Raw genomic sequence first — 22,428 nt, forward strand, 5'->3', positions numbered from 1 at the left:
AAATGTCCTCTGCTTTGACAGTAGAAATAAAATTTAGGTCTAGCCACGGCCTGGTAATCTAAGAAGGAGTATTTGCAGGCTGTATTACTTTCCTATTGCTGATGTAGTGAATTACCACAAATTTAAGTGTTTAAAACAACATAAATTCATTATCTGACAGTTGTGAAGTTCAGAAGTCTAACATGGTCTTACTGGGCTAAAGTCGAGGGGTTGGAAGGACTGTGTTCCTTACTGAAGCCGCTAGCGGAGAATCTGTTTCCTTCTCTTTTCCAGCTTTTGGAGGCTGCCTTATTCCTTAGCTGAGGCCCTCATGCTTCTACCGTCAAAGCCAGCAACCACAGATTGAATCTTCCTCACATCACATTACTCTCATCTTCTCTTTTCTGCCTCTCTTTTCCATTTTTAAGGACTCTGATGATTACTTTGGGACCACCCAGAATATCCAGGATAATCTCCCTATGCTAGTCAGTTGGTTAGCAACCTTAATTCTGTCTGTAACCTTAGTTTCCCTTTGTCATTTAAGGTAATGTATGCAAGTTTTTAGGATTAGGAGGTGTAAATTTGTGTGTGTGGGGGTGCATTATTCCACTTACCACAGTGGCCAACCCAAGAACTATCTGAATTTCTTTGGCAATTTTGGATAAACATGATTTTAAGAATATTTGCCTTTTGCCACAGAACATATAGGGAGAATTTCACATATATGCATCATGTTTAAGCAATAAAAAGGAGATAGCTTCGTGGAGAAGGGTCCCATAACAGACACATATTTGGTTCAAGAGTAGGCAATGGTGCATTGGGCACTAAATTGATGCTATTGACTGGATTCCTGCCAGAAGTAGACTTGGGGGTGGTGAGACCCAGTTATACTGGATACCCAATGAATTCCATATGTTAAAGCAACTTCTGCCTTAAGCAGGATTAAACATAGACTGAAGGTTGGAAGTAGAAATTCATTTCAAAGCACTCAGTGGGTACCAATGACTAAAATAACAAGGTAAGGATTCTTATCTTTTCCATAATGCTACTGGAAGTTTTTACATCTGTATCTAAGAATCATAACATTATCACTAGCATATGCCACACGGCTTGTAATGCTGAAGGTTATGAGTTTTATTCTGAAAAAAGAATAGCAGTCTTTCATCAGCAGTAACTGTAACTGCAGCTGAGGGTGTGGCTGACCGCATCGACTAAGGGATGGAGTAGACTAGAGCTTTGCGGGGTGGGACATGAGGGTGATCAGGACAGTGATGGGGTCAGTCCAAGTCATGGGGGCAGCAAGGAGGCCTTCATAGGATGGGATAATATTCAACCTTATAAAATGTAAGTCATATCCTATTGTAGCTGATGAAGTCTGTTGGTTCGTGGCTCCTTGAGCTACTTACTCTGTGCCTCTAAGCTTCAGTTTCCCTGCTTGTAGAACAGAGATAATGATAAAACTTGGAAAATGCCTCAGATTTAGTGAAATGTTAATGAGATAACTGATCTAAATATCTTAGTACAGAATCTGACATATGGTATGTCCTCAGTAATTACTGGCTATTTTGGGCATTGTAATTGTGAATAGTATAACTAGCTCAGAAAGAAGACATGAAAAGACATTTAGGATTTGAAAGCAATGCAGTTTAAGATATAGAACTAGAATAATTTCCTTTTTTTGTAAAAACAACTCAAAATTATATATACAGAGAGTTCATATAAGCATAGAAAAAATGTTTAAAAATATACACACCTGTTAATAATAATTCTTAGAGTAGAATTCAATACAGATATATTTTTACTACCAAAGTAAGAATAAACAGCTTTGTTCAAGGCTGGATCCCTGAAAATATCACCGAAACAATCTATTGACAAGACAGTCTATTTAACAAATACATAATACTTTTATTTTTAAAAGCAACAAAGCACACAGACCAATATATAAAGTATATCTAAGCATTTGTGTAATACTTGAAGTTTCTCATCATCTGATATCATTCTATCATCTTTCAAAGAAAAATCTTCTCTTCAATATCAAAGATTCAAAATAAAAAATAAAATGGAGCATCTTCCTCATAATTTTCTGAGACCGAGAACAAATGTAATTGAAATCCACATGTTCCAGGGACATTTGCATCCCCAGCGGAGATATAAAAATGCCTGGTCATCCCACCCTCAGGCAGCCTTTTGCACAACAAACAAAAATCAGAATGCTTAGACAGAATGCAATTGCCAACAGCCATTGTATCCCCCTGTGTTCAGTCTCAGTAATACTTCTTTAACTAACCAATTGTTCAGTTCATTGGAGTTTTCTACATGGCTGGTTTAGCAGAGAAACTTACACTGACTAGCCTAGAGAGATCTCTCTTCACAACAGAAGGGGTAAAGATTGCCTAAAAGTAAACAAACATCATCGCAGTTTTTTAAGGAATTAAACAACAATAAAATAAATCCAAGAAACGTACCATCGGGTCCCATATCAGCGAGGTGTTTTTCTCCTAGTTTTCCTCCAAGGCTAGTTTCCTCTCTGAGAATGGAAGGCCTTTCTACCTTGATGACAGGCATCTATCAACAATTAAAGTGATCACAAATATATATACAATGAGTGCTGTTTTGCTTCATGAAGATGGACAGGGTTTCACTAAAGTAAATTGCTGAATAAGAAATGTTTCTTGGTAAATCTGTTCTTTTTGAAGATTTACCTGATTCTATTTAGGAAGAATTATTCAATTCCTGTATGTTCCGTACAGTTCTGGGGGACTTAGGTGAAACAAATATTATAGATATAATTCTAGTCTACTTAGAGCTCACAATATCATTGGGATGGAGAGAGATATCCTTGGCTTCTTTATTCTTGCATGACAAAGTTCAGAGGGACATCATCCTTAAAGATTTTCTCATCTGTCTTATAAACAAGGAAGCTACGTTGGGAGCACAGTGGTCAAACATCTGGTTCCATAGAACTGGGTCCAAATACCAGCTGAACCAGTTCCTATATATGATTTGTTAAACAAGGTATTTACACTTTCAGAAAACAATTATCTATAAAATTAAAGGTTTAATTACCTATAGGTAATTAAACAATTACCTATAAAATTAAACCTAGAAGAATTAAATGAGAGGATACATTAATATTCTTACATAGATTCTGTCATATATAAGAATCTATGTATTAATATACTGGCGGTTACACATTGCAATCATCTTGAGTTAAAAGAATCCACATTTAGTGGAGGAGGGATAAATCAGGAGCTTGGAATGAATATACACACATTTATATAAATAAGATAGATAAGGACCCAGCAAGGACCTACTGTATAGCACAGGGAACTCTACTCAATATTCTGTGATAACTTATATGAGAAAAAAACCTGAAAGAGAGTGGATATATGTATATAGTATAACTGAATCATTTTGTTGTATGTCTGAAGCCAATACAACATTGTAAATCAACTAAATTTCAATAAAATTAAAAAAAAAAGAAATCTGTATTTGAATTCTGTATCCAGCCACAGCATATCACATAATCGCTTGAAGCTTCAGTTTTCTCAGGACTAGGACCATGTGAGAAGCCACCTCTCAGGGTGGTAGTGGGAATTAAATAAGATAATGTATGCAAGGAGTTTAGCTCAGAACAAGATACATGGTTAAGGGTGTCCTGATGGTAGCTATTGATTTTGGAAACATCTTGCTTCCTGGGAGGCTGGCACAAAGTGGCTGCTTTGCTGTACTTGAGATCACAGCCTCTCCATGATTCCTTCCCTTCAGCTAAAGAGAGAAGGCATGCATCTGCGTATCCTGCTTGTGCCAAACGCTGAGCTTGACTTCTCTCCATCTGCACTGATAACCACACTCGGGGGCAAGTTTTAATTACACAGCTGGGGAAACTGAGACTCAGACAGTGCTTTGCCTGGGGCCATGCATGTGTGTGAAAATCAGGAATTGTTTACTTGAATAAGTAAACTTCATACAACTCAGACTCAGTTCCTTCTTTATACCTCTTCCACACTTCATGGACTGACCTTTTCCAAGTCATTGAATTCAGAAATCCAGTGCAGGACCTGCCTCTACAATATGCCGTTCAATGGAGCTTTCTGTGATGATGGAAATGTTCTATGTCTATGTTGTCCAGTAATGTAGCCACTAGCCACTCGTGGCTACTTTTATTAGCACTTGAAATGTAGCTAGTAAGATGGAGGTGCTGAATTTTTAATTTTATTTAATAAAAAATCTTGAATTGTATTCAATTTTAAGTAACAAATTTAAATACTCACACATAGTTCATGGCTACCAACTTGGACACAAGAGATCTACAACATTCCTGGCAGACAGTCCTGCAGTCTTTGCTTGAACATAAGTGACAGGTTGTTGGTCACCTAACAAACAACCCATTCAATTGCTTTCTTTCTATGAACATAAGAAAGGCCTTCATTATGTTGAACCAACATTTGTTTCCTCTAACTTTTACGTACTTGGTCCTGATTTTTTCCTGGAGCTACATAAAATATGCTCAATCAATTTCACAAAACATTAGTATGTCCTAACATTCTTCACCATATACAAATCTTCATAATTACAAAGCATTCTGGGATCAGGATTTTTTTTTTTAATGGGGTTTCAGCATCCAGGTATGATGATGACATAATGATAATAATAATTGTTACCCTGGCCAAAGCACTTCATACACCCCCTGCATTAGTCTGAGTCCTTTATATAGTTTAGCTCATTGATCTACTAAAACAACAGTAAAGGCTAAGTCCAATTCATTAACCCAATTTTAAGAAAAGGAAGTGAGGCAAAGGGAAGTTTCATAATTTGAAACTAGGTAATTTTGAATTCAAAGCCCACTGTCTTCACTACACTGCAGTCTGGTTTCTCAGGACCCAAGTTAAATGATCTAAAAGAGCACAAAAGTCACATATCAGTGATTGAGTTCTGAGCTCCTATGTTCTTTAAGAGGGTTAAATAGGAAACATTTTAGTCTCAGTTAAAAGGAATCTGTGTTCTCCTGAGAACCCTGGCCTAACTACAAAGACTACTTTTTCAAATGGCCACAAAGAAAGAAACTAGAGAAGCTGCTCTTACTCAGGGATTTCAAAGCAAAATACCTACATTGGCCAGGAAGCTTATGTAAATGAGGGAAGTGGGTTGGTTATTTAAATATATCTTTATTTTCTCAAATTCATTTTTGTCTACTTTCTCTGGAAATACACTGTCAGGCTATCTTTTGATTTCTCACTTTTCAGAGTTATGAGTGCAATGAATGCTCCATAGCCTCCGGATTGTACTATAATTGGAGGTGCCAAGTGATGGTAATGGCTACTGTCTATTGTCCAGCAGGCAATAGAGAATAGAGGAGACTGTGGCAAACTGGAGGGCACATGTCCTGTTTCAAGCAGCAGTGGTGAGACTTCCCTGGTGGACCAGTGGCTAAAACTCCACACTCCCAATGCAGGGGGTCTGGGTTCCATTACCGGTCAGGTCGAGGCTATGGGTTCTCATATCACAGCTAAAGATCCTGCATGCTACAAAGACCTAGCAGAGCCAAAATAAAAGAATAAATATTAAAAAAAATAAAGTAAAAAGGGGCAGTGGTGACTCAGCTTTAGCTTATCATTGCTATGGTCAAACGTATCAAGTTATGCACACAGGTCTCTTGTAATCAGATCACCTGGGCCTTCAAGGAAAGTGTGAAATCCAGATCTTTTATGTGAAATATTTCATTTTAAAATATTGACAATTTCACTTTAAAACAAAATCACCTTGTACTAAACACATTATAGTATTGTCAGGCGAGTGTATTCTCCTCGGTTCTGTCTCGTTACAACAAAGATTTGGAGTGACGGACATTAAAGCCCTCGGCCTGTCACAGCTCTTGGGTCTTGGACAGACCGTGTGATAGCTCTCAGGTCTTGAACAGACTGTGTTATAGCTCTTAGACAAATCAGTGTTACAGCTCCGTATTACAGCTCTATTTTACTTAGATAATAGCAGGAAAATCCATCCTCCAGGTGTGAGGGCATGTCGACCCAAAGACGTGAAGGGAAGAGCACCCCAGCGTGCGGGAGAGAGAAACCCCAGCCCTTTGGCTCCTCTTTTTATATGGTTTGTTTCCCCCCACCCACCCCTCCCTGGGCCTGCCCTATGTAAATTGGGTTAGCCAGGAGTGTTGTTTGTTCTACCTGAGTGAGGACCTCAGGTAGTGTTGTTTGTTCTACCTGAGGTCCTCACTCCAGTCTTCTGACCTTCCTTTGTTTTATTTTTGTGGGCTTTTCTCTTCCTTATCTTTCGTCCACCGCCATTCTGGACTCCTTTTCCCTGTTCTAACTACCTAACAGTATCCTAGACTAGATCTTGGGATAAAGCACAATGGTAGAAAAACAAAGGAAATTTGAATTAACTCTGGAGTTTAGTTTTTAAATAAGTTGAAGAAAAAAGACCCTGTGGCCAAAACTTGAGGGTCACTTAATACATATGCAGCCCTCAGGCTGCTAATCCAGTCCAAGTGTCACATTTAATGATGAAGAAGCAGAGGCCCAGACATAAAAAATACTTCGCTTAAAGTCTCAAGAATTAGCTGCAGTGTTTTGTCTAGAAACTCCATTTTGTACTGCTCGGGCCAAGCCTGATTAATTCTGGAATTGTAATAGAACTTACTCTTTTTTTCCTCCACACCTGGAATAAAGCAAGCTTTATACATTTCACTCATGAAGTATTATACTTCACATGGTAAGACATTATGTGACTGAAATGTTGTTGCTCTTGTTATAGTTGAAGCTGCTCCCTTTTCTTTCTTCCCCACCGGCCTTCCTCGCCTGCTCTCTGCCTGAGGCTTGATTTTTCTCCTTACTACCTTTTCCTGAATATTTAGAGTTTTCCTTGTATTGTTCTCTCTTTCCCTGTAGCCACTGCTGCATGAAAAGTCAGATTATGCAGCAAATAGTGGTTATGAATACAAAACGAAGTACTTATCCATAAACCCAATTCAGAAACACTCATTCCATTACAGTGTCAAGAAATTTTCAAACTGCCAAATAAGAATTACTATTATAGCACTCGTACCACAATAGTCACATTACATGGTTGCACCACCCACGTAAAACTATAAGGCCAGGATCAGGTCTAAATGGTTAATAGGATGTGTGCCTTGACTTAAGAAACAGAGACACTTGCATGCAAATCCTTCTTGCCAGTGTGACTCCCAGAGAATAGAGAAGACTTCAGAATATAGGCTTCTCCTGTGTCCAAGGAGCAAGGGCTTAGGTGAATTGCCTAAAGCAGGAGAAGGCTCAGAGCCAGAGATTAAATGGCTTGATTCCAGCAGAGGAGAGCAACAGACATGTGCAGTGAGTTTTTATTCTCCTCTGGGCACAATTTAAGAAGTGATGAGGCAGTAACCTCATTTGTGAAAAGGAATGGGCTTAGAGTGACAAAGAAGTTATTTCCTAAGTGGGTTTCCAAGTGGTTTACTATAGTGCCAATTTGGCTAACTTGGAATTACGTTTTCCAAGTTCTCCTTTGCCTTTTGACTCTGAGTCAGAGTTGGTCGGAACAGAAGTGCAAGCGAGCTTCTGAAGCCATCGAAGTTAGAGGTATTCAAACACAGATGTGGACTCCTTCACCCCTGCTGACTCCGCTGGTCATCAGTGACCCCAGGTCCACAATCAGACTCTGGGACAACACCCTTACTTCCATAGGCATCTCAGCCAGTGGTAGAGGCATCTGTCTTTCCATATTCCCACGCAAGCTCCTTCCTTGTCCACCTTCACTAGGGTGGGAGCTGGTTAATGACTTTTCTCAGATCTTCCAGATCTTACGAACTCTCACTTCTCCAATTCCTTCCACAACTGTGTAGCCGTACTCCTATTATACATCCCTCATTCTCTAATACACTGAGCAGTTTTCTCTCCCACACTGAACTCTGCTTGATATGCTAAGCAACTCTCTGAGTGGTTTTTCCCCACATTCACTTGACCATGACAATCACGTCCATTACTTAGTTAAAACAGATTTCCAGGACCCAATCCTCGTTCAGTGGATTAGAATATCCAGGACTGGGGTTGGCTCCTTAAAAGCACCCCAGGTGACTCTTGTAATCAAATAACCTTCTGGCTTTATATTTAGGACCTTTGGCTGTACCTTAAAACTGCCTGGGGAGATTTAACAAGAAACAGTGCTGCCTGGGTCCCCTGTCCAGTGAGTTGGATTTAGTTGATCTGGAGAACAGCCTGAAGATCAGTATTTAAAAGCTCCTGTGTGATGTCATCGTGCAGCCAAGTGTGAGCAGCCCTGATGAGGCACCTATTAAGAAGGAGTAATTTTCTTCTGACTCACTAGCAAAATATGACAGGCACCATATGCTCCAGCACAGCATTTCTTTTATACAATTTTAAAGTTAGTGTTCCAGCTACACAGATCTCAGTGGTCATTTAGCAAAGCCCTCATTTCTGCCCTCAGGTTAGACTAGTGAGGCCAGAGAGGTTAAGGGGCTGGCCCAAGGCTACACAGCTAGTTAAGAGAAGACCCAGCACAGAGATCTTCCTGCCACAGATGAGCAACTCTTCATCAGTCCTTAATTGTATCTGGAATAAACGTTCTTATGTGTAATTGACTCTGTTCTGAGAAGCATCCTGCTGCTTTTTTGTTAAAAAGTAGTTTTAATTACATTCAATAAACAAACAGGAAGTACAATACCTACATTTGTTTTATAGGAGCAGTTTTGCAAACTCTGCCACACACAGGAAACAAGGAAATACTTTGGAAACTTTTAAAAATGCAGATCCTGGAAGGCTGATTTAGGAAATCTGTGGTGGACCTAGGAATCTTCAGCTCCTATCCACTTATAAACGAGCAACCCTCCCACCCTTCATAATCCTGAAGCCAATAGTCCAGGGGCCAGGCTTTGAGAAGCTCTGTCCTGTCATTTGATTACAGACACTGGTGTAAACTATCTAAATAAAAACAGCACCTAGTTCTTATTCTAAATAACATAAAGCTCAGCTTTCTGGTTTTCCAAATTTGTGCACAACATTAAACTCTCAGCACTTCTAGATCAGAGAGTACATCCACAGTTTATAAAGGATTGCTCTATCAAACAAAGCCAATTAATCACTGAGTACAAATAAACTTCTTCTGAACTGCAGTCTTGCCATCATCCATATTTTGGCTGGCTAGAGTTTTAAAATATTGTTTGCTATTTATATACCAATATTTCTGCATATGCATGATTCATTTTACATCCCTTAAGCTGGTTGTAAGACTCCAAATTCTACAGAGGCCAGAAAAGCATTGCTAATGAATCAAGGCAAGAGGGTTGGGAGTTTCATAGGAAGTCGTGAGGGCCGTGGCAAATGTACTACTCAGCTGTGTCTAAAAGGAACATTTGTTATTTGGCTCAGGGCTGTTATGGTGACATGGGAATACAGACCCAGAGGTGCCAAACTTCTAGTCTCTATCCTCAAGAGAAGGTGAAAGTCTAGACCAAGAGTGTACAAACTCAGGCCAGAGACAATTCCAATCTGCCATCTGCATTTTCAAGTGAAGTTTTATTGAAAAACAGTCATGGGAAGAGGAGCTAAGATGGCAGAGGAATAGGACGGGGAGACCACTTTCTCCCCCACAAATTCATCAAAAGATCATTTGAACGCTGAGCAAACTATACAAAACAACTTCTGATCCCTAGCAGAGGACATCAGGCACCCAGAAAAGCAGCCCATTGTTTTTGAAAGGAGGTAGGACAAACTATAAAAGATAAAAAGAGAGACAAAAGAGTTAGGGACAGAGATCCATCCCAGGAAGGGAGTCTTAATAGAGGAAGTTTCCAAACACCAGGAAACCCTCTCACTGGTGGGTCTGGGGGAAGTTTTTAAATCCCAGAGGGCAACCTAACTCAGAGGAAAAATAAATAAAACCCACAGATTACAAGCCTAAAAGCAACTCCCAGCAGAAAAGAACCCCAGACGCTCGCATCTGCCACCAGCAAGTGGGGGTGGAACGGAGAGGAGCGGGCGGCATTGCTTAGGGTAAGGACCAGGCCTGAAAGCCCTGAGGGCAATTGGAGGGAGCTAACGTGAGATAGCAACTTAAACTGTGGGATAGCAAGAGAGAGAGAGGAAATTAACCAGCTGGAACACACCGCCGGCCGGTCGCAGAACAAAGGGACTGAGCAATTCCAGAGAAGAGCTAGCCGGAGGCGGACTGGCCCATCCCCTGCTGGAGGCAGGAGGCAGTGGGGAGGGGAAAGGGGCAAACTCGGCCCCAGAGATGGCATCCCCTACCACACTGCAAACAGGCCTCAAGTCTCTAACCAAAGACTTCCTGAGATTCTGTATGGTTGACATCCACCGGGAGGGTGGCAGCCAGAGATCAGCTCCCCAGAAGAGACACAAGGCGCACCTGACCTGCGCAGGGAAACTGAGGCTGGGACTGCGGAGGGGATAAGGCGCGCTGCACTCGGGGAGAGTGCGCTTGTCAAGCTCCTGGCTGCCTGAGCTGCTTGGACGGGGAAGGCACAAAACGCAGGCCCAACCAAGCCTATGCCTCTGTGGAGTACCCGAAAACTGGAACCGCATGCAACTCAGGGCCCGCTCCCTGTAGAGCAACCTGGAGCCTGAGCAGTGTAGACGGGGAAAGCGCACATGCCGTGAGCGGGGGCAAACCCAGTGTGGCCGGAACACCGTGAGCACTCCCCACACACACCAGTGATATTTGTCTGCAGCTCCCTTCCCTCCCCACAGCATGACTGAACAAGCCAACCTAAACAAGAGACCACCTCCACCCACTTGTGTCAGGGTGGGAATTAGACACTGAAGAGACCTGCAAACAGAAGCCAAATAAACAAAAGGAACCACTTTAGAAGTGACCTGTGCAACAGATTAAAATCCCTGTAGTTAACACCAACTACACTGGAAGGGGCCTACAGATATTGACAAGTGTAAGCTGGAACAAGGAGTTATCTGAAACTGAACTGAACCCACGCTGCCCACAATAGCTCCAGAGAAATTCCTAGATATATTTTTACTATTTTTTTTAATTAAAAAAATTTTTTTCCTCTTTTTTTTTTTTAAGTATATTACTCCTCTACTACTCCTTAATTGTCATTTTTATAACCCAGGATAACCTTGAAAAAAAAAGAACCCTATTTTTAAAGCAAACTTCATATATATTTCTTAAATTCTTTGTTTTTGTTTTTTTTTAATATTGTATTTTTAAGAATCTAACCTCTACTCTAGATTTTTAATCATTGTTTTTCAGTATTTGGTATCAATTTTGGACATTTAAGAATCCAACCTTCAGTACCCATTTTTACTCAGGAGTGTGATTACTGGTTTGATTACTCACTCCCCCTTTTGACTCTCCTTTTTCTCTCCCAGATCACCTCTATTTACTCCCTCCCCCTTCTCTTCTCAATCCAATTCTGTGAATCTCTGTGGGTGTCTGGACTACGGAGAACACTTAGGCAACAGAGTACTGCCTAGATCTGTCTCTCTTCTCTTGAATCGCCCTTTTTCTCCTCCTGCTCACCTCTATCTCCTTCCTCCCTCTTCTCTTCTTCATGTAACTCTGTGAACCTCTCTGGGTGTCCCCCACTGTGGAGGATCTTTTCACCATTAACCTAGAAGTTTTATTATCAGTGCTGTATGGATGGAGAAGTCTTGAGGTTACTGGAAGAATAAGACTGAAATCCAGAGGCAAGAGGCTTAAGCCCAAAACCTGAGAACACCAGAGAACTCCTGACTACAGAGAACATTAATTAATAAGAGATCATCCAAAAGCCTCCATACCTACACTGAAACCAACCACCACCCAAGAGCCAGTACGTTCCAGAGCAAGACATACCACGCAAACTCTCCAACAATGCAGGAACATAGCCCTGAGCATCAATATACAGGCTGCCCAAAGTCACACCAAACCCATAGACCCATCTCAAAACTCACTACTGGACACTCCATTGCATTCCAGAGAAAAGAAAACCAGCTCCACCCACCAGAACACCGACGCAAGCTTCGCTAACCAGGAAACCTTGACAAGCCAATTGTCCAACCCCACCCACTGGGAGAAACCTCCACAATAAAAAGGAACCACAGACTACCAGAATACAGAAAGGCCACCCCAAACACAGCAATCTAAATAAGATGAAAAGGCAAAGAAATACCCAGCAGGTAAATGAACATGAAAAATGCCCACCAAGCCAAACAAAAGAGGAGGAGACAGGGAATCTACCTGAAAAAGAATTTAGAATAATGATAATAAAAATGATCCAAAATCTTGAAAACAAAATAGAGTTACAGATAAATAGCCTGGAAACAAGGATTGAGAAGATGCAAGAAATGTTTAACAAGGACCTAGAAGAAATAAAAAAGAGTCAATTAAAAATGAATAATGCAATAAATGAGATAAAAAACACTCTGGAGGGAAACAACAGTAGAATAATGGAGGCAGAAGATAGGATAAGTGAGGTAGAAAATAGAATGGTGGAAATAAGTGAAGCAGAGAGGAAGAAAGAAAAAAGAATAAAAAGAAATGAGGACAACCTCAGGGAGCTCTGAAACAATGTGAAACGCCCCAACATTCAAATCATAGGAGTCCCAGAAGAAGAAGACAAAAAGAAAAGCCATGAGAAAATACTTGAGGAGATAATAGCTGAAAACTTCCCTAAAATGGGGAAGGAAATAGTCACACAAGTCCAAGAAACCCAGAGTCCCAAATAGGATAAACCCAAGGCGAAACACCCCAAGACACATATTAATCAAATTAACAAAGATCAAACACAAAGAACAAATATTAAAAGCAGCAAAGGAGGAACAACAAATAACACACAAAGGGATTCCCATAAGGATAACAGCTGATCTTTCAGTAGAAACTCTTCAGGCCAGAAGGGACTGGCAGGACATACTTAAAGCAATGAAAGAGAAAAACCGACAACCCAGATTACTGTACCCAGCTAGGATGTCATTCTGATATGAAGGAGAATCCAAAAGCTTTACAGACAAGCAAAAGCTGACAGAATTCAGCACCACCAAACCAGCTCTTCAACAAATGCTAAAGGATCTTCTCTACACAGGAAACACAGAAAGGTTGTATGAACGTGAACCCAAAACTACAAAGCAAATGGCAACGGGGCCATACCTATCAATAATAACCTTAAATGTAAATGGGTTGAATGCCCCAACCAAAAGACAAAGACTGGCTGAATGGATACAAAAGCAAGACCCCTATATATGCTGTCTACAAGAGACCCACCTCAAAACAAGAGACACATACAGACTAACAGTGAAGGGCTGGAAAAAAATATTTCACGCAAATGGAGACCAAAAGAAAGCAGGAGTCACAGTACTCATATCAGATAAATTAGACTTTAAAATAAAGGCTGTGAAAAGAGACAAAGACACTACATAATGATCAAAGGATGAATCCAAGAAGAAGATATAACAATTATAAACATATATGCACCCAACATAGGAGCACCACAATATGTAAGGCAAATGCTAACAAGAATTAAAGGGGAAATTAACAATAACACAATGATAGTGGGAGACTTTAATACCCCACTCATACCTATGGATAGATCAACTAAACAGAAAATAAACAAGGAAACACAAACTTTAAATGACACAATGGACCAGCTAGACCTAATTGATATCTATAGGACATTTCACCCCAAAACAATCAATTTCACCTTTTTCTCGAGTGCACAAGGAACCTTCTCCAGGATAGACCACATCAGGCCATAAATCTAGCCTTGGTAAATTCAAAAAATTGAAATCATTCCAGTCATCTTTTCGGACCACAATGTAGTAAGATTAGATCTCAAATACAGGGAAAAAAAAAACTATTAAAAATTCCAACATATGGAGGCTAAATAACACGCTTCTGAATAACCAACAAATCATAGAAGAAATCAAAAAAGAAATAAAAATATGCATAGAAATGAATGAAAATGAAAATACAACAACCCAAAACCCATGGGACACTGTAAAAGCAGTGCTAAGGGGAAGGTTCATAGCAATACAGGCTTACCTCAAGAAACAAGAAAAAAGTCAAGCAAATAACCTAACCCTACACCTAAAGCAACTAGAGAAGGAAGAAATGAAGAACCCCAGAATTAGTAGAAAGAAAGAAATCTTAAAAATTAGGGCAGAAATAAATGCAAAAGAAACAAAAGAGACCATAGCAAAAATCAGCAAAGCTAAAAGCTGGTTTTTTGAAAAGGTAAATAAAATTGACAAACTGTTAGTCAAACTCATCAAGAAACAAAGGGAGAAGGACGATATTGACAAAATTAGAAATGAAAATGGAGAGATCACAACAGACAACACTGAAATACAAAGGATCATAAGAGACTACTACCAGCAGCTCTATGCCAATAAAATGGACAACTTGGAAGAAATGGACAAATTCTTGGAAAAGTATAACTTTCCAAAGCTGAACCAGGAAGAAATAGAAGATCTTAACAGACCCATCACAAGCACGGAAATTGAAACTGTAATCAGAAATCTTCCAGCAAACAAAAGCCCAGGACCAGATGGCTTCACAGCTGACTTCTACCAAAAGTTTAGAAAAGAGCTAACACCTATCTTACTCAAACTCTTCCAGAAAATTGCAGAAGAAGGCACACTTCCAAACTCATTCTATGAGGCCACCATCACCCTAATTCCAAAACCAGACAAAGATGCCACAAAAAAAGAAAACTACAGGCCAATATCACTGATGAACATAGATGCAAAAATCCTTAACAAAATTCTAGCAAACAGAATCCAACAACATATTAAAAAGATCATACATCATGACCAAGTGGACTTTATCCTAGGAATGCAAGTATTCTTTAATATCTGCAAATCAATCAATGTAATACACCACATGAACAAATTGAAAGATAAAAACCATATGATTATCTCAATAGATGCAGAGAAAGCCTTTGACAAAATTCAACATCCATTTATGATAAAAACTCTCCAGAAAGCAGGAATAGAAGGAACATACCTCAACATAATAAAAGCTATATATGACAAACCCACAGCAAACATTATCCTCAATGGTGAAAAACTGAAAGCATTTCTCTTAAAGTCAGGAACAAGACAAGGGTGCCCACTCTCACCACTACTATTAAACACAGTTTTGGAAGTGTTGGCCACAGCAATCAGAGCAGAAAAAGAAATAAAAGGAATCCAGATAGAAAAAGAAGAAGTAAAATTCTCACTGTTTGCAGACGACATGATCCTTCACATAGAAAACCCTAAAGACTCTACCAGAAAATTACTAGAGCTAATCAATGAATATAGTAAAGTTGCAGGATATAAAATTAACATACAGAAATCCCTTGCATTCCTATACACTAACAATGAGAAAACAGAAAGAGAAATTAAGGAAACAATATCATTCACCATTGCAACAAAAGAATAAAATACTTAGGAGTATATCTAGCTAAAGAAATGAAAGACCTATATATAGAAAACTATAAAAAACTGATGAAAGAAATCAAAGAGGACACAAATAAATGGAGAACTATACCGTGTTCATGGATTGGAAGAATCAATATTGTCAAAATGACTATACGACCCAAACCAATCTATAGATTCAATGCAATCCCTATCAGCTACCAACGGTATTTTTCACAGAACTAGAACAAATAATTTCACAATTTGTATGGAAATACAAAAAACCTCGAATAGCCAAAGCAATCTTGAGAAAGAAGAATGGAACTGAAGGAATCAACCTGCCTGACTTCAGGCTCTACTACAAAGCCACAGTCATCAAGACAGTATGGTACTGGCACAAAGACAGAAATATAGATCAATGGAACAGAAAAGAAAGCCCAGAGATAAATCCACAAACCTATGGACACCTTATCTTCGACAAACGAGGCAAGGATATACAATGGAAAAAAGACAACTGCTTTAACAAGTGGTGCTGGGAAAACTGGTCAACCACTTGTAAAAGCATGAAACTAGAACACTTTCTAACACCATACACAAAAATAAACTCAAAATGGATTAAAGATCTAAATGTCAGACCAGAAACTATAAAACTCCTAGAGAAGAACATAGGGAAAACACTCTCTGACATAAATCACAGCAGGATCCTCTTATGACCCACCTTCCAGAATATTGGAAATAAAAGCAAAAATAAACAAATGGGACCTAATGAAACTTAAAAGCTTTTGCACAACAAAGGAAACTATAAGCAAGGTGAAAAGACAGCCTTCAGAATGAGAGAAAATAATAGCAAATGAAGCAACAGACAAAGGATTAATCTCAAAAATATACAAACAACACCTGCAGCTCAATTCCAGAAAAATAAATGACCCAGTGAAAAACTGGGCCAAAGTACTGAACAGACATTTCTCCAAAGAAGACATACAGATGGCCAACAAACACATGAAAAGATGCTTAACATCACTTATTATCAGAGAAATGCAAATCAAAACCACAATGAGGCACCATTACACGCCAGTCAGGATGGCTGCTATCCAAAAGTCTACAAGCAATAAATGCTGGAGAGGGTGTGGAGAAAAGGGAACCCTCTTACACTGTTGGTGGGAATGCAAACTAGTACAGCCACTATGGAGAACAGTGTGAAGATTCCTTAAAAAACTGGAAATAGAACTGCCATATGACCCAGCAATCCCATTTCTGGGCACACACACTGAGGAAACCAGATCTGAAAGACACGTACACCCCAATGTTCATCGCAGCACTGTTTATAATAGCCAGGACATGGAAGCAACCTAGATGCCCATCAGCAGATGAATGGATAAGGAAGCTACGGTACACATACACCATGGAACATTACTCAGCCATTAAAAAGAAAACATTTGAATCAGTTCTAATGAGATGGGTGAAACTGGAGCCCATTATACAGAGTGAAGTAAGCCAGAAAGATAAACACCAATACAGTATACTAACACATATATATGGAATTTAAAAAGATGGTAACGTTAACCCTATATGCAAAACAGAAAAAGAGACACAGAAGTATAGAACAGACTTTTGGACTCTGTGGGAGAAGGCGAGGGTGGGATGTTCTGAGAGAAAAGCATTGAAACAAGTATACTATCAAGGGTGAAACAGATCACCAGACCAGTTTGGTTGCATGAGACAAGTGCTCGGGGCTGGTGCACTGGGAAGACCCAGGGGGATGGGATGCGGAGGGAGGTGGGAGAGGGGATCAGGATGGGGAAGACATGTAAATCCATGGCTGATTCATGTCAATGTATGGCAAAAACCACTACAATATTGTAAAGTAATTAGCCTCCAACTAATAAAAATAAATGAAAAAAAAAGAAAAACAGTCATGCTCTTTTGTCTACATATTGCCTATAACTGCTTCCTCTCTACAGTGGCAGAGTTAAGTATTTGCAGCTAAGAACCATGGCCCTTGAAAACTAAAATGTTTATTATCTGGCCCTTTATAGTTAAAATTTGCTAATCTTGATCTACATTTTTTGCGTGTAAAATTTTTGCATGCCAGGTCAAATTCTAAAAGCATTACATGTCCAAATACAATAGATATGCTGAAGAACTAACATTTGACCCTTAAAGAACTCAGAGGTTGATCTGCATATACCTTACAGTCATCCCTTCAAATAAGCAGTTCCTTCACATCCATGGATTCAGCCAACCTTGGACAGTATAGTACTATCATATTTCCTATCGAAAAACATTCGCATATAAGTGGACCTGTACATTTCAAACCCATGTTGTTCAAGGGTCACCTGTACTCACTTTTCCTTTTGTACATATGGTTGGAATATGACTCTACAGGGCATAGGAGAGAGAGTATTTTTATTCCTGTAACACTTTTTTATAAGAGGACATCACGTCCAGAAAATAGGCACTTAAGTACGATGGTATGTGGAGGATATCTTTGGCAATTAGAAAGAATTTTGCTTGCAGAAACAAAGAAAAAAACAAGCATAAAGGATTTTGAGTTTAAAGATACCAAAGACTGATTTAAGGGGAAAATCTCAAAGAAAAATTATAGCCTAAATAACAGAGCCATGGGAAAACCTACATCAGTTTTTATGATGCCTTAGGAAAACTTGCAAAATTTCCTGAACACATAAAGAATGATTCTGAACTTTCCAGATAACAAACAAACAAACACATCAATCCTCCATAAAGGAACAAGAAGCAGGTTGGTATCAGCCTTCTAATAAGGTTTTAAATTTTTTTACACTTTCATTGACAGATAAATGATATACATCACTGTATATGTTTAAGGCATAGAGTATGATGGTTTGATTTACATATATTATGAAGTGATTCAGTTCAGTTCAGTCACTCATTCGTGTCCGACTCTTCGCAAGCTCATGAACCACAGCACGCCAGGCTTCCCTGCCCATCACCAACTTCCAGAGTACACCCAAACCCATGTCCATTGTGTCGATGATGCCATCCAACCATCTCATCCTCTGTTGGCCCCTTCTCCTCCCGCCCTCAATCTTTCCCAGCATCAGGGTCTTTTCAAATGAGTCAGCTCTTCGCATCAGGTGGCCAAAGTATTGGAGTTTCAGCTTCAACATCAGTCTTTCCAATGAACACCCAGGACTGATTTCCTTTAGGATGGACTGGCTGGATCTCCTTGCAGTCCAAGGGACTCTCAAGAGCCTTCTCCAACACCATAGTTCAAAAGCATCAATTCTTTGGCACTCAACTTTCTTCACAGTCCAACTCTCACATCCATACATGATTACTGCAAAAACCATAGCCTTGATTAGATGGAACTCTGTTGGGAAAGTAATGTCTCTGCTTTTTAATATGCTGTGTAGGTTGGTCATATCTTTCCTTCCAAAGAGCAAGTGTCTTTTAATTTCATGGCTGCAATCACCATCTGCAGTGACTTTGGAGCCCAGAAAAAAAAGTCAGCCACTGTTTCCCCATCTATTTGCCACAAAGTGATGGAACCAGATGCCATGATCTTAGTTTTCTGAATGTGGAGTTTTAAGCCAACTTTTTCACTCTCCTCTTTCAGTTTCATCAAGAGTTCTTCTTCCCTTTCTGCCATAAGGGTGGTGTCATCTGCATATCTGAGGTTATTGATATTTCTCCCAACAATCTTGATTCCAGCTTGTGCTTCCTCCAGCCCAGTTTCTCATGATGTACTCTACATATAAGTTAAATAAGTAGGGTGACAATATACAGCCTTGACGTACTCCTTTTCCTATTTGGAACCAGTCTGTTGTTCTATGTCCACTTCTAACTGTTGCTTCCTGACCTGCATACAGTTTTCTCAAGAGGCAGGTCAGGTGGTCTGGTATTCCCATCTCTTTCAGAATTTTCCAGTTTATTGTGATCCACATAGTCAAAGACTTTGGCATAGTCAATAAAACAGAAATAGATATTTTTCTGGAACTCTGTTGCTTTTTCTTGCCAACAGATGTTGGCAATTTGATCTCTGGTTCCTCTGCCTTTTCTAAATCCAGCTTGAACATCTGAAGTTCACAGTTCACCTACTGTTGAAGCCTGGCTTGGAGAATTTTGAGCTTTACTTTGCTAGCATGTGAAATGAGTGTGATTGTGTGGTAGTTTGAACATTCTTTGGCATTGCCTTTCTTTGGGACTGGAATGAAAGCTGATCTTTTCCAGCCCTGTGGCCACTGCTGAGTTTTCCAAATTTGCTGACATATTGAGTGCAGCACATTCACAGCATCATCTTTTAGGATTTGAAATAGCTCAACTGGAATTCCATCACTTCCACTAGCTTTGTTCGTAGTGATGCTTCCTAAGGCATCATATGAATCATATGAAGTGTGTATATATAAGGAATCATATGAAGTGATTACTACTAATAAAATTTAACATCAGAAATCCAGTTTGTTTTAGAGGTAAAGACATCTAGAGCTTTTATCAAGCATGCTTTTTTAATTATTAAAAGAAATACCTATTGCTTTTCCTCCAACTTTCTATTTTATATGAGTCTTCGATCTTTTCTCCTGCATTTTTTCCAACCATGCTACTTTTCAGGAAGGAATATGATCCCTGTGGCTGGTAAGGGGTTACAGTAATTCATTCTTACATTTCATGTTGAGTTTTTAAAATTGCTTTCAGAGGTTTTGAGGATAGAGAAAAAAGGAAAGAAAATAAGGGTCATAAAGAAACTTGGGTTGAATTATGTCAGAATTGTAGCAAGAAGGAAGTCCTTGGTAATTCATTGGTGTTTCAGGACCCAAACTTAAATTTAACTAACAACAAAACAAAAACAAAAATGTGGGCTGACTTTTATAGTTTGACTGTCCCTCTCAAAGGTACCCAAGGCTAAAATTAGGAATAAAGGTCTTGGGTAGCTTGACATTGGTACTACTTCTCCTAAATTTCTAGCTCAAAAGAAAAAGCATACGCGTAAGATGAAATAAACTGTTGTTCAAAAAGTCAAATACATTTGACTGTGTAAGTCAAGACAAGCAACTGAAAGTACACCAGTTAGAAAAATTTTAAACAAGAGGAAAACTGAGAAATACATTGTGTCCAAATGTATCCTCTGGCTTAGAAGTTATGAAGCATTCCACCATTGTAACTATAGTGATAAACAAAAATAATAAGTTAGTATAGAATTACTATGTACCAAGCACTTTACATACATTATCTCATTGAATTACTAAAAGGTATTATCTTGTGTTACTGACAATGATACTGAGGCTAAAAAGGTAAAGTAACTTGCACACAAGAGGTAAAGACCATAATGAAAAAAAAGAAAACAAAACAAACTTCTGCTCTATATACCATTATCTCCCTGTGAAGTATATCTGTTTTACAGATAAAGCATGTAAAGACTCCGGAAAATCAACATTGTGAAACTGGTAAATGGCAGGAAGAGGATGGAAACCAAGTCTTCTCACATCCATACCATTTCCATCATGTCACTCCATCTTTCACCTGAAGACTTGTAGTCACCCATTCCAAATAGAGATTCAGAGAAAGAATCTCCACAGGAGAGTAGCTGTTCAGAGACATTACCAGTGAACACATTGCAAAGAATGATAATAGTTATAATCCCCAAATATGCCCTTTCAAAAGCAGATCACGATTGGCTGTGGCTAAACTATGAAAGTGAAAGTGAAAGTCACTCAGTAGTGTCAGACACTTTGCGACCCCATGGACTATACAGTCCATGGCATTCTCCAGGCCAGAATACTGGAGTGGGTAGCCTTTCCGTTCTCCAGGGGATCTTCCCAACCCAGGGATCGAACCCAGGTCTCCTGCACTGCAGGCAGATTCTTTATGTGATTAAAAAGTAAGGCTCTTATATACACACACATACATATACACACACAATAAAGTCAGAGCCAGTGATTTTAGAGTGGGGGTCAGCAAATTGTGTCCCACAGGTCAAATCCATCTCCATGGGTCGAATGCAGCCTAATATCTGCTGTAAACAAAGTTTTATTGGAACACAACTACAGCCATTCATTTACATATTGTCTATGGCTGCTTTTACGCTCGCATGACAGAGTCATGCAGTCACAACAGAAACCATATGATTAGCACAGCCTAAATTATTTACTGTCTGATCCATTATAAAATAAGACTATCAAGCCCTGTCCTACAGGGCTAACTATGTCACATGGAAAGTGTTATAGTGCTCTACTACAGGGGAACTGTTTCTAACTTGGATTTGAAGCCAGAAGTGAGTTTTTTCTGCAAGCAGTCTCTATAGAGCAAGAGTTTGAGAGGCAGAGAGAGCATGCAGGCTGCATAAAGGTATAGCATCTTCCAAGGCATTCCTGCTGAATGGTAAACAGCAGCTACTATTTACTGAGTATGTTTAAGAAAAAGCAAAACATTTCATAAAGGACCAGAAAGTGAAGATTGCACTTTCTGCTAAAATATAAGCACTAAGAATATTCCACATGAATACGACGTGTAATAACAGCTGTAATTCCAGAACAGGGCATCTCAGTGCAGGTGGCATGAAGGGATTAGCCATCCCCTTCTCAGGTGATCTTCCTGACCCAGAGTAAGATCCCAGAAACTCAATGGGGAAAACAGACTGGAGCAAAGCAAAGACCGTTCCTTAGTTTAAGAATGGCAGCAGCTGTTTGCTCTTAGGAAGATCTGAAGACGTCTACCAGAATGTTTCCCCATGCTGTCTTTTTAGTCTAATTGTTTTTATATGTGGGCATGTAAAGTAAGATATTGCCATTTCTTCACCTTCCTCCCCACCCTGGCCTGAACCACAGAAACTGGAGAGTTCTATCACACATCTTATTTCATGATTTCATCAGCCCTCCAGCTGCCTTTATCAGTTGAATGAATTTGCCCCACCATGCTATATAATATATACATATATATTTATAAAATATATAACTACATATGGTAATTATGCAATAATTTATACATGATAAAATGTATAATTATATAAATATATATTTATAAATACAAATATGGGTAATAAAATAAGCTATGTAAACATATATAGATACATATATCAGGGAAAGAGCCTGGGAAACTG

General features: G+C 39.3%; 1 protein-coding gene and 1 pseudogene across 1 annotated transcript in view; one reads left to right on the forward strand and one right to left on the reverse strand.

Annotated features, from left to right (window-relative positions):
- Positions 1 to 22,428, reverse strand: part of TAFA1 (TAFA chemokine like family member 1) — a 514,464-nt gene that overhangs the window by 146,846 nt on the left and 345,190 nt on the right. The window lies entirely within an intron of this gene.
- LOC133046165 (ladinin-1-like) overlaps positions 1 to 22,428 on the forward strand; it is a 77,025-nt pseudogene that overhangs the window by 46,050 nt on the left and 8,547 nt on the right.

The sequence above is a fragment of the Dama dama genome, chromosome 24 (genome assembly GCF_033118175.1).
Source record: "Dama dama isolate Ldn47 chromosome 24, ASM3311817v1, whole genome shotgun sequence".
Taxonomy (NCBI): Eukaryota; Metazoa; Chordata; class Mammalia; order Artiodactyla; family Cervidae; genus Dama; species Dama dama.